Below are 11,604 nucleotides of genomic sequence, written 5' to 3'. Positions count from 1 at the left end.
AAAGGAATAACTGATTAAATACTATCTCATTTTTTTCCCAGCTGGAGAATGAGCTATTCAATTAATGGAGTGATCCCAGTCAGTTCTGAAAGGATTACTCAGTAAAGGTTCACGCATTTAAAATTAATTTATTTTTGCTATATTTGCAGATCCTACATATTAATTCATCAGATATGTATATGAAGAATGGTTTAGATGTTAATTTATATTGAACAAAACAACAACATTTCAATGAATGCTCACACAAAATGGATTTTTAACATGTATTCAAACTACAAGTCTTATTGCAAGGGTTCATGTCACCTAGTAATCAAGCAAAACCAAATCATATGATCAGTTGCTTTTGTTATCAAAAAGGTCATAGATCTCAACATGCACATATTATCTCTCTACAAATGTAAAATAAAATGTTTGACCTGCTGCTTACTCCTTTGGAGACCAGGGTCTGGAGCTCCCATGTGTAAAGAAGAAGCAATGTCAATAAGCCACAAATATTTTCACATTAAGAAAACCAGTAAGAGAAAAGGCTTCACTATTCAACACTACGACAGTAAATAATTCAATTAGGTCCTTACCAAACATAAATAGATTAACTTTCCATTAAAAAATGAAATTTGTCTAAAATGGTTGTATAAACCATTACATTAATAGTGATTCATGTTCAAATAAAGAATACATCACTCTAAGACATGAAACAGACTTTAGAGTGGTCAATTTTTTTTTTCATGTGTTTCGTTGCATAACATCCTTTGAGGCATTAAAATTGCTTGAATTTGACAGACTGAAGATGTACAAAATGCCATGTGCCTTCATCACTTAAAATATTGGCTAGTTAACATTTAAAGTGTTCAAGGCTGCACTGGTTACTGGGAAAAACAATTAACTATTCAGTTTTATTTTTATTAATTCTGACTTTTTTATAAAGCATTTACTGGTACTGAGGTTCAGTCCATTGATTAATTAGAAAGCAGACATCAGCTGCAAAATGTATAAATAGGAAATTGCTCATTGTGCAGAATACTCTCCAGTTTTGTCATTTACTTCTAATTTGTGCCATTGTTAGGCAAAAATGTCATCATAGTTACATCCAGGTTGTAACAATTGGGATACAAAGAATATAAAGTATTGGAAACTGGTCACCTCCATAGCAAGTAATTTAACATCCCTAAATGAAAGGCACTATTATCAAAGTTAAAAGCTATTTAGGGAGCAAGTAGAATGAAACATAACAAATGTATTAGAAAACATCTATACTCTATATACGTAACATCAACGAGGTAGCAGAAACACAGAAAAATATTTTGTCCTTGAAAAAGGAAGTTCCTTAAACAAAAGCAAGAGGGGGACAAGGTTTGCAAAAGATTTCACATTCACAGCACCAGAGAAAAGTAATTAGCACAAACTCCAGCTTAGTACCCTGCATTGTGATGCCACATAATTCTGGAAACCTTCTTCAAGGCCTTTTCCACAGATACAAGACTAAAACAAACCAGCGTTTTAGCCATGAGTGCTATGAATCAAATACCTGGATGAAAAAGAATGCAAACCCCCTGAAGATCTCCAAAAAGTCTGGGCTATTGCATGGCCAGAGTAAAGTGTTCTTTCCTGGGGACATAATGAGGTTTCAAAGATACACTTTTCATAAGGAGAATACAATGGGGGAAAATGCACAAAATCAGAGTCTGATTATGATTTGAGGAAGAAAAAAATAAAACAGCAAGAAATACTGCAACTGGGAATTTAATTACAAGGAGAAAAAGCCTGAAGACTATTGTTTTGCCTGTTCTGCCTCCTGTTACTCTTTCTATTTTTATAGATTTACAGGCAAGCAAAACATTATCAAAAAGATGGATAATTTTTCAAGGTAAAATATCTGCTGCTGATACAGCATCTAATTTCTATCCTATTGTCTGCAAAGAAAATACAGACTGCAGATGTAAAGGTTTCATTCTAAACATGTAGAAAAGGAAGATGTTATAAGAGGAGAATAATGTAAAGAGATGAGGAAATGCACTTGTATGTAGGTACCACTGACAGTGCCCTCCATGGAACAGCAAACAAACTGGTGGAAATGAGTGCCAACTATACAGACATTACCTGGTCAGCCATTGAGGCACCAGAAATAGAGGGTACCAGACTTAAATCCAGGGTAAGACCACAAAGGGCACATTTTTGAAAGATTACAGAAATATGACTGTGGTGATAATAGATGTCAGGGTGATACCAGCCTATTTCCTATTTAAATAAAACCAAATATGCATCTTTTCCAAGTCTTGTTCAGTATGCAACTGAACAGTCCAAAATGTTTTTTGAAACATGTAAAGAAAAAGATTTTAATCAAGGGGAGGATCCCAGGGAATAACATGTGTGTAGTAATATTCATTTGGTTAAATTCCTCTTAAAGCAGGAGGTTGTGGGTTGAAGCAGTTAAAAGTGAAAATACCTCATAAATACAGTTGACATAAAGAAATTAATTAACTAATAAAATCAGCAAAATTACAGGTTTCTAAACAAGAGGATAAAACTAACTTATTTTAAAAAAATTAGTATTTACAAACTAACATAAAATTATAAAATAAAGACAGGGAAGTGCTAGTAGTTCCATGAAAATTTCTTCTTTAACTTAACCTACCCTTTTGCTGAACTAAACATACAGAAAGGAAAGGTCTCTGGAATCTGCCACTTAGTTTTCCATTTGAATTAAAGCCTACACATCTTCTCCAGTCTTGCACAACTGAAAAAGAAGAAACAATCAATCAGCCCTGAAGGGGTTTCAGTGGGGCAGGGATTCAGCAGGAAGTGGTCGGCAGGACTGTCTGTACCCACATCACTACAATGCACGACTTTTTTAGCATGGAGTAGCATAAGCTGTCCTGATGGCTCAGCAAAAAATGCCGAAGAGAACAACAGCTGCCCTTCTTGGTGCTCTCCTGCAGGCAGACTCTAATCCTCTGGGTTTACACAGTTGTTCAAGAAACATTAAAAGAAAAAGCCTAAAGCACCAGAGGCACCAAATGGACACTGCTTGCTCCAAGTTTTACCCAGGTTAAGAAAAAGTGCATTTTAGGCTTTCAAAATTTTTACAGTAGCACCTTCCAAAATCAGTCAATGTATTAAAGATCTGTATCACAGAATACAGTTTCATATTTATTATCACAAGGGGAGGGGTGTGTCTGCTACAGTATGACCATAAACTGAAAATTAATCTTTTCCAGTCAAGACAGTACATGAAAGTTATTTGTCTAGCAGCTTCCAAAGTTGTAAACCCAGTTCAACTGGCTACCAGGCTCTGACTGTGCTTGGTGCAAAACACTGGTATGTACCAGTGAATCAGACAAAAGAGCAAACTAAAAATAGTTTTAACATTGGTATTTATACACCTTCAGAGTATTAAAAAACAGCCTTTCTGGATTTCTTGGACTTTTTGTCATTGGGAATTCCCTAACAAATTATACTGAAGCTGTTATAAAATTGATTGTAAGAGTTTAAAACTAAGCTTTAAAATTAGTGTAGGAAACATTTGTAAGCCAGGAAATGCTGGAGTAGAATTTGAAAGAAATCCAAACTCATTAAGGCATAGAACTACATATAGTATATCCAAGCAATGTTAACTCTTTCCTACAGCAGTCCTTTGGTTGGAAAATAAATTTAATCCAACTTTTAATATGATTTTAATCTGGGATTACAATCTCTTCTTACAGTAAATGATGTCAAACAGTTGGTATTAATGTACAGCATTTCTGGTGTCAGTAACTTTGCGAAATATCTAAAACTCTTCTGGTAATTAAATGTAACATCAATTTGCTCTGTGAGGCTTTGTGTTAGGAAATAGTAGCTATATGTGGTTTATATTGCTTAGAGAATCACAAATAAGAAATCCTAAAAGGAAAGGAATGGTTGCCAGCAAACTGTACAAGACCAAAGGTTAAGTAACTCTCAGAACATGAGGTTATAGGTTGAAGTAGTTAAAGGGAAAATAAACCAGAAATACATTTCAGAAAATAAACTAATTAACCCATAAAATCACCAGAATGACAGGTATTTAAACAAAAGGGTGGGAATATTTCCTTTTTGGGAAATCTGCTTCAATATTTATAACATAACTGGTCCAAATATTACTCAAAATTAAAAATTAAATTAGAATTGTGTAGGATTTAAATTCCATTGTACTTAATATATCTGCGATTCTTGGTAGTGGTTCAATCACTCAAGAAAAAGTATTCCGAAAGAGAAGTTTTTATATTTTTTTCTGCTTCCATTGAGGGTGTACTTCTGTAACACCTTAAGCCAAGCTAATTTACAGTTGCCACAGCCTGGCCCTCCACCCTCCCCTTGGCTGCTCAGTGATTTGTGCTGATGTGAGCACTGTGCAGTAAGTCAGCTCAGGGATCTGAGCCAGTGAAAAACTCACTCTCCAAAGAAAGCAACTTTTTGTCTCAGTTCCCTGAACTGCTCATTATATGGTAGCATGAGTGGCACAAGGGAGAGACCTCAGCTCGCTCGTGCCGTGCTTGTTTGGCAGGAGGTCCCAGAGAACCCCTGGGACCAGCAGCGGTCCAGCACTCCCTGGTTAACCACCTTCCTATGAGCCCCAGAGTTCACAGGCTAAATAGCAACATGAACTATAATTAGCTCTAGGCAGGTAGTAAATTAAACAGATGAAACTTCACTAAATATGATACTTCCAACAAGGGAACACTAACAGAAAGTCACAAATCATCCAGCATGCCTTGCTATAAAATGTTTGGTGGAACAAACCTGGGCGAGATGCAGTGACATCGCGGCCCCATCCAACACTTCCCTGCGGAGGACAGGAGGGTTTCCACACTCTTTCTCTCCTATGACCCTCAGAGAACTGACTTAACCCACTGAACTGGATGGGAACACCTCACCCACTTTTGCTGTGTTAATTTTCTGCCTGGGGCAGAAGAAGGCAGGAATGGAATCACTTTCTTCGGGCAGCAGCAGCAAGTTTTTTCAGCTCAGCTCAGCCTGTGGCTGTTCCCTCTCAGGCCATAGATGCATGTCCTGGTGTGATGGCTGCTGGCTCAGGGAAGGGGCACCTCTCACGGGCACCTCCACAGCTCACACAGCGAGCAGAGACACTCCCTTGTTCAGCTACACTTCAAATAAGCCCCATTAGCCCACACAGCTCAAACAGCAGCTCTTCCTTAACTCCATGTGAAAGTCAGGATGGAACCTGTAACTTGGTCATCACTTCATCACCTTGGTTATCTTCACCAACAGCCCACCTGCCTATGCCCCAGGGCCAACTCTCTGAGGTATTTGATGGGTGTGTACCAGAGCTCTCTCATTATGCACCTATTTTGCAATAAGGCCACAACAGACATGTGAAAGAAAGGGCTTTGCATATAGCCCTTTCCTGTTCCTCTGTTGTTGTGCCTCCTACACACTTTCTCCATTAAAAAAGAAAAAAAAAAGAAAAAAAAAGAAAAGAGCAATTTGTACCAACTGAACACACCCAGTTTCAAAAATAAGGTACTGATAAGGATGAACCTGTTGCTTCAACAGAAATTGTCGATTGCTTGCCTTGTGCCAAAGTGCAGAGTGTGGGGGAGGAACCTGGGGTGTCTGTAGGTTTGATCAAAGAACAATCAATGGAGAATGAATGCAAGGCAGCAAAGGCACAATCACAATTTCTGACCCACAAGACTTGCAGGAAAAGCCAGCCCAAGTCAGGTACAGTATAGAAATCACTGGAATCAGTTCAATTTGACTGATTGCCAGAGCACACTCTAATCCAGGGAACAGAGCCAGACCTGACCCCATTTGCAGGACCTCTGTTGCTGTTTTAAATATGCATCTTTACTGTGCCAGATCACAAACCAAAGGTAATATTAATATAGCAATTAAAGAATCATTAGCAAAAGAAGCAATGCTTTGATCTGTACCAGCTAGTCAGACCTTTAACAACATTTTAATCAATTTGAATAAATATATTAATTTAGAGATTTATAACACCTAAATCTCAAAACCTTCTCCCTTACACATTTTAATCTAAAACCAGCAACCAAGCCGTTAAGGTAAATTGCAGTTATAGCAACAAGCATTAGGAAATAAATTTAATATTTGCATCTGTTTGTACTTGATGGCTAATGAGAATATGGTGTTAGGCAATACCAGTCATGGTCTGTTCCTTCCCTCTGTGCCACACAAGCAATGCCATCTGCTCTGCTGGCTTGGTAGAACCATTTGTGAGACCACTCTGTGAGCCAGACCAAGGGACCCGACCCAACTCTGTTGGCTGTTTTAGGGAGAGCAGGAGGATTGTTCAGGTCGGGGAAGTTCCCCAAGTGCTCCACAGTGAGGCCCCACAAAGGGCTGTGTCAGCACAGGGCTTGGTGCAGTGGCCTCAGTCAGAACACAGAGCAAGGATATCTAAAGTTAGTAGCGCTGCCAAGTGCTGTGTGTCATGAGACCAAAGCGCACTGGCAGCCCCAGCCCCTGGCACGGCCACGAGGGGCTGCAGCTCCAGGGACCCCCCGGCACAGCCACGCTCCAAAACAGCGTGTGAGTGAACAGATGGTGCCTCAAGGATAAACGCTGAGAACACATTGCCGTGCAGCGGCTTTAGAAGAAAACCTGTGATGAGGCTGATCAGTAGTGAAACTCGGGGAAAGTAAATAATGAGGCTTATTGCAAGTGATAAATTCCGAGCTGTTGAATTATTTGCTGTAGGATTTTCACTTGTTAAAGTCATATTTTGCACTCAGGAAAAATGATAATAATTTTGAACCATCATTGTCTGAAAGAAGTGATATGCAATAGTAAATCATCAGAAAAACAGACTAAAACTTTCTTCAAGTAAAAGAGAATCTATAAAGCACTTAGATAACAATACATCAATTTATCCCCTCCCCACAATTCATACCATTTACTCTGAAAACAAACTATCTATCCACTAGGGATGATTGTTTTCTAAGCCATGGCCCTGACCAATATACTTTTTAGTTTCAGATATAAAGAAAGCCACAAAAGGTTAAAAAATGTGGGTATAGTTCAGATAAACATCTAAGAGTTTGGAAATTCATCTGAATGCTTTCTGTCAGAAAAAAAAATGTGCTGTAAGTCTTGTGAGAAAAAGGCTTACTTGTGATGTTACTGGCACTTTTATTTCTGTTCTCAGCTGGAATATGAGGAGAGTAGACAACTTCTCACATGGTGTTTTGTCTTCAAGAGTTGTGGGGAAAAAGTTCAGTTCTAAATATAGAAGGTTATAGTTAGACTCTTATCCTATGTAAACTGACTTTCCCTCTTGTTACTAAAAGAGACAATGGGATGGTAAAGTAAAATTTTGGTTAGCACTGAAAAGTTGCATGCACTTAAAGCAGAAGTAATTGTTTTCATTTTACAAGATTAAAAAATTCCAACATATTCAACTTGAAAGACAACTTCTGTTCTGATTTTTAGTTACATGGCACTAAATCAAAAATGCCTCTCAATTAACTTGACTTATAACTCTGACAGCCACCAAGTTCTTACGGCAGTGCCTAGAAATGAAGCCTGACTATACACAGCAATGGGACCAGGGTCTGAGCTGGGATGGAGTAAATTGCCTACAATCAGTAATTACTTCCAAACCCTACATTTAATTTCCAAAATGCTTTAGAAATTTATCAGTCTTTAAGTCAGTGGGATGTAGTCTCCAATATTAGTTCTGAAAATAAAACTTGCACTTTTACATTATTTAGACACATTTAGATTTTTTTACCAACAGTTTTATATGACAATTACAGGTATGTGCATGGAAAGGCTATGGTGTACATGTAACTTCTGAGTGCTCTGCCTCACCAAGGGCAGCTGGAGAAACAGCACATCTCTTCCATAATGGCAATTCTCCCTTTGGACAGGTCAGGTATTTCTTTTTCTGAAACAAATAGGTTAGGTTAATACTTGAACTAACTTTACTGGGAAGTCTTTAACGTTTCTAATGTCACAGACCTCCACATCAACAAAGATGGCTAATACCTACAGGGCAAAGTCTGATAAATACTGCTTTTTCCAGCAGTGCTGTGTTCAACCAGCCTTGCCTCCAGGCTCCTTGTTCCTTCCTTTTCTTTCTGCTGTGTTGCCCCCAAAGAACTCTTTGGAGGGGTGGTGGAAGTGGTGTGGAGAATACAGGTTTTAACCTGCATCAACTGCCTGATCTTTTACCACAAAATTCCATGAACAATCATACTTCCAAAACTGAGACAGGGACAATGATGTAGGGAATCAACAGACAGTGATTGAGGAGTACTCACACCAGAAAATGTGTTCATCAAGTTACAGCAGCCATCCTGTCTGACCATAAGATATTGCTGCTACTTACCTAGGCAGCCAACTGAAGGAGAATTCTTGGGAAGCAAAAAGGTGTCAGTCAAAGACCTCAACAAAACGTGTCCCTCAAATAATTGTCCCTTTTAAACTGAAACCATAAGGGTGCCATGAGTAGAATCCAGTGACTTCCTTGCAAATATGCAGTTTTATCTGCTTCTTTGTGAATCAATATTATAACACATTTATTGTATGTGCAAAATTTGGCTTCTTTGCACAGGGCTTGTGTGATAGAGACAGTCCTTACTAAAATTTCGAAATTTTTGAAGGGTGATGTTATATATTCAGAACTTACAGTTCAGTTGGCATTTTGTCTGTGCACAAACTACATGGCATTGCCCTTTTCTTAAAAAAAAAGAACATCCACCTATAAATCAGACTTGTGTTTTGAGGACCAAGTAGATACCCACTTAAAAAGGGTCACACACACCCTCCAAGGGGGTCTCTCCTTCTCCCCCCCACCCTAGATATGGTTGTAATTGCATGCTGCTTTTGTATGAACCAGCTTGTTGTTACTGACTCTTGCAGTTTATTGGAAAATTAAAAATTGAAATATGCAGACTATTTTATAACCCCACATAAATGTATAAACTTCCAAGATACAGCATGTTTGCCTATCCCCAAAGCAGATATACAATATAGGTGTTTGTACATAAAAATTCATAGGCAGAATTTTAAAGGCTCTATAACACTCAAAGCAGAACTGTAAAGCAGCTGCTCATTCCCCACTTCCATGAATACCGGGCTGAATTATTACTGTGTATAATAGAGTGCTTGTTTTTCCATGAGGTAGGAGGTAATCCCTAACACTTAGTCTGTTTACAGGTCATATCTGCCTCCCCAGTGATACTGCCAGAGCCTGGTCGTATTTCTGAAGGGCAGTAGGACTAGACTAAGTACCTTTCACATACTGACCAGGGTATATGCTCCCTATTTAGAGTCTCTATAAAGAGATTCCAAAGAATATGCTTTTGTTTGAGGGAACAGAGGTGCACTTTTGGTTTTTTCCTCTCCTCCTCAGTCTTTCCCTTTAGAAACAATTCTTGGTAATCCTGCATGCTTGTGGTTTTTTAATCTACAGACAAAAATATGGAGCCAGAAGTCAGATGAAAACTCAAATGCATAAATCTTTTAAAAAGAATTTCTATCTTATCTGGGCTTATATAGATGTGGTAGGAACGTGAAGACCAGAGCCAACTGTATTATTTTTGCCAATCTGCCTTCAAGAGTGCATAATGTCACAAAAGCTTACAAGCTTTCCCATATGTATGGGATGTATGTTATATGGGTCACAGACAACGGTCTAGTTTGTTTGTCACCTACCCTGACAGCTGTAAGAAATACCTGGACTCCTCAGGAAAACACATTGTATAAGATGTCATCATCTTGTTTGTTTAGAAAATAAGTCTCGGGGGCAGTATCAAAGAGTAGTGAGAAAAGGTTAGTGTGGATCCTGGAACAAGTTTCCTCTCAATTCTTTCCCCTGAATCTTTCCCCTTGTATTTTTCCATCCCTTATGCTCTTTGGGACCAGTTCACTATGGAGAACCTCTCTGCAAACCTTGGCTTCATTCACAGCCAAGTAAAGCAAAGGATCAAACTCATTTGCCTGTCTAGAGCAATCAGAACTCCACGTTTATCACTCAGAAATCACACAGACCATAAACTGAGCATTTATTTGGCCTCTGTATCTCGAGGCATTTTGAGAGTGGAGTTTTCATCTTCCCTGCCTTGATCTGAGAGGGACTATTACTGAACTTGAGGACATGGTCAGACATGTGCAGCTGATCTGTATTATGTGAGATTAACTCCTTCACGCTGCCTGTAGTTGCCAGTCCTCTGAGATCTGCCAGTCTGACTACACACAGAGCCACTCCCTAACCTGGGCTGTCAAAATAATCTTCTTTTTGTGGCAAATTATCAGAGAACCATAGGCAAGAAATGAAAGAAAAATGCTCCTTTTTGTTGGCTCCCCTTACTGTAGGGACTGGACAAGGTTCTCACTGACAGCTGGTTACCATGGCTATTAATACCCTGATACAAAGTGAATGAATACCATGATTGAGAAGAAAGAAGTGAAATCTCACTAGAAAACCCTAGGAATATCATAGAAGTAGGCAATTGTATAGCAGTTTCTTTAAAGAGAAGAACTGATGACCATTTGGAAAAAAGTATTTATATTTTAATGATCTGCAAAGTTTGGCCTCTGGCAGTTCTATTTTTAAAATAATCTCTTACAATTAAAACCAGTTAACTCAGAAACTGCTGCAAGATGAAATATATCTGATCTCTTGCCCACATTTTGAATCACCACGATTTTTCTTTGCTGCAGATTAACTCCCCTCCAAATATTAAATGCTGTTATCTTACATGCATAGAGAAGAGGCACGGCATCTGTTACACAGTCAAGAAACAACTCTGAGTGCCTTACTGCCAGGAAAGACAACTCACTTTGTACAAGAATGCTGTTTGTCTCTTAGACATGCAAGAATCCACTTAGCTTCCATTTCAGCTCATTTGTAGTTGCCAATATCTACCCTTTGAATACTTACAGCTGCCACTTCTGTGTTGAAAAGGTATCTGTTTTCATCTCTCATTTTGGAGAGAGACATTGTCCAAAGCATCTGATAATGTGAACTATGGGGCCCTGGCCAGCCCAGGAACTACAAAACCTGCTTCAAAGGCATCCTAGATGAGAATAAAGTTGTTCATGAGTGGTTCTTCTGGCAGCACTGGCCTTTGGTTATCAAAAAATGCTACCTAACAAAACCACTCTGTTTTGCAGGCTTGCTTTTACCCTGCATCAGTCCCCCAGTCCAGTCAGCCAAGGAGCTGCACACACAGTTACACTTGCAGAACTGAGAGTGCCATGCAGGGGCAGGAGATCCAGGGGGCATTTCTAGAATGGACTTCTCAAGACATACTTGTAAACCTCACTTGACCACAGTGTATCTAAATCACAGAGAGAGAGAACTTCAGACTGTACAGACACTAATCCAAACCTTTGCCACAGCACTAATTTCCTAGATAAACATCTAGAAGTGGGCTGTGGATTCAATAATTATTTCAAAATGGTCTTTGTTTTCAGGAAACAATAGTGGGAGGACCAAAGAGGTAAAACAAGATATTTAGTTTTAGATTCTACACTTGACTAAATTGTTTATCAGCTGCCATGAACTCTATTGAGAACTACCAAGAAGCAATAAAATGTCTAGGGTTTAAATGATAAGGTCTTCCCTAAAATCACAATCTGGGCTCAGAAATGGAG

Source organism: Pithys albifrons, chromosome 12, assembly GCF_047495875.1.
Source record: "Pithys albifrons albifrons isolate INPA30051 chromosome 12, PitAlb_v1, whole genome shotgun sequence".
In the NCBI taxonomy this organism is placed as follows: Eukaryota; Metazoa; Chordata; class Aves; order Passeriformes; family Thamnophilidae; genus Pithys; species Pithys albifrons.
The sequence above is the reverse complement of the archived record's forward strand: the minus strand, read 5'-3'. Positions refer to the sequence as shown.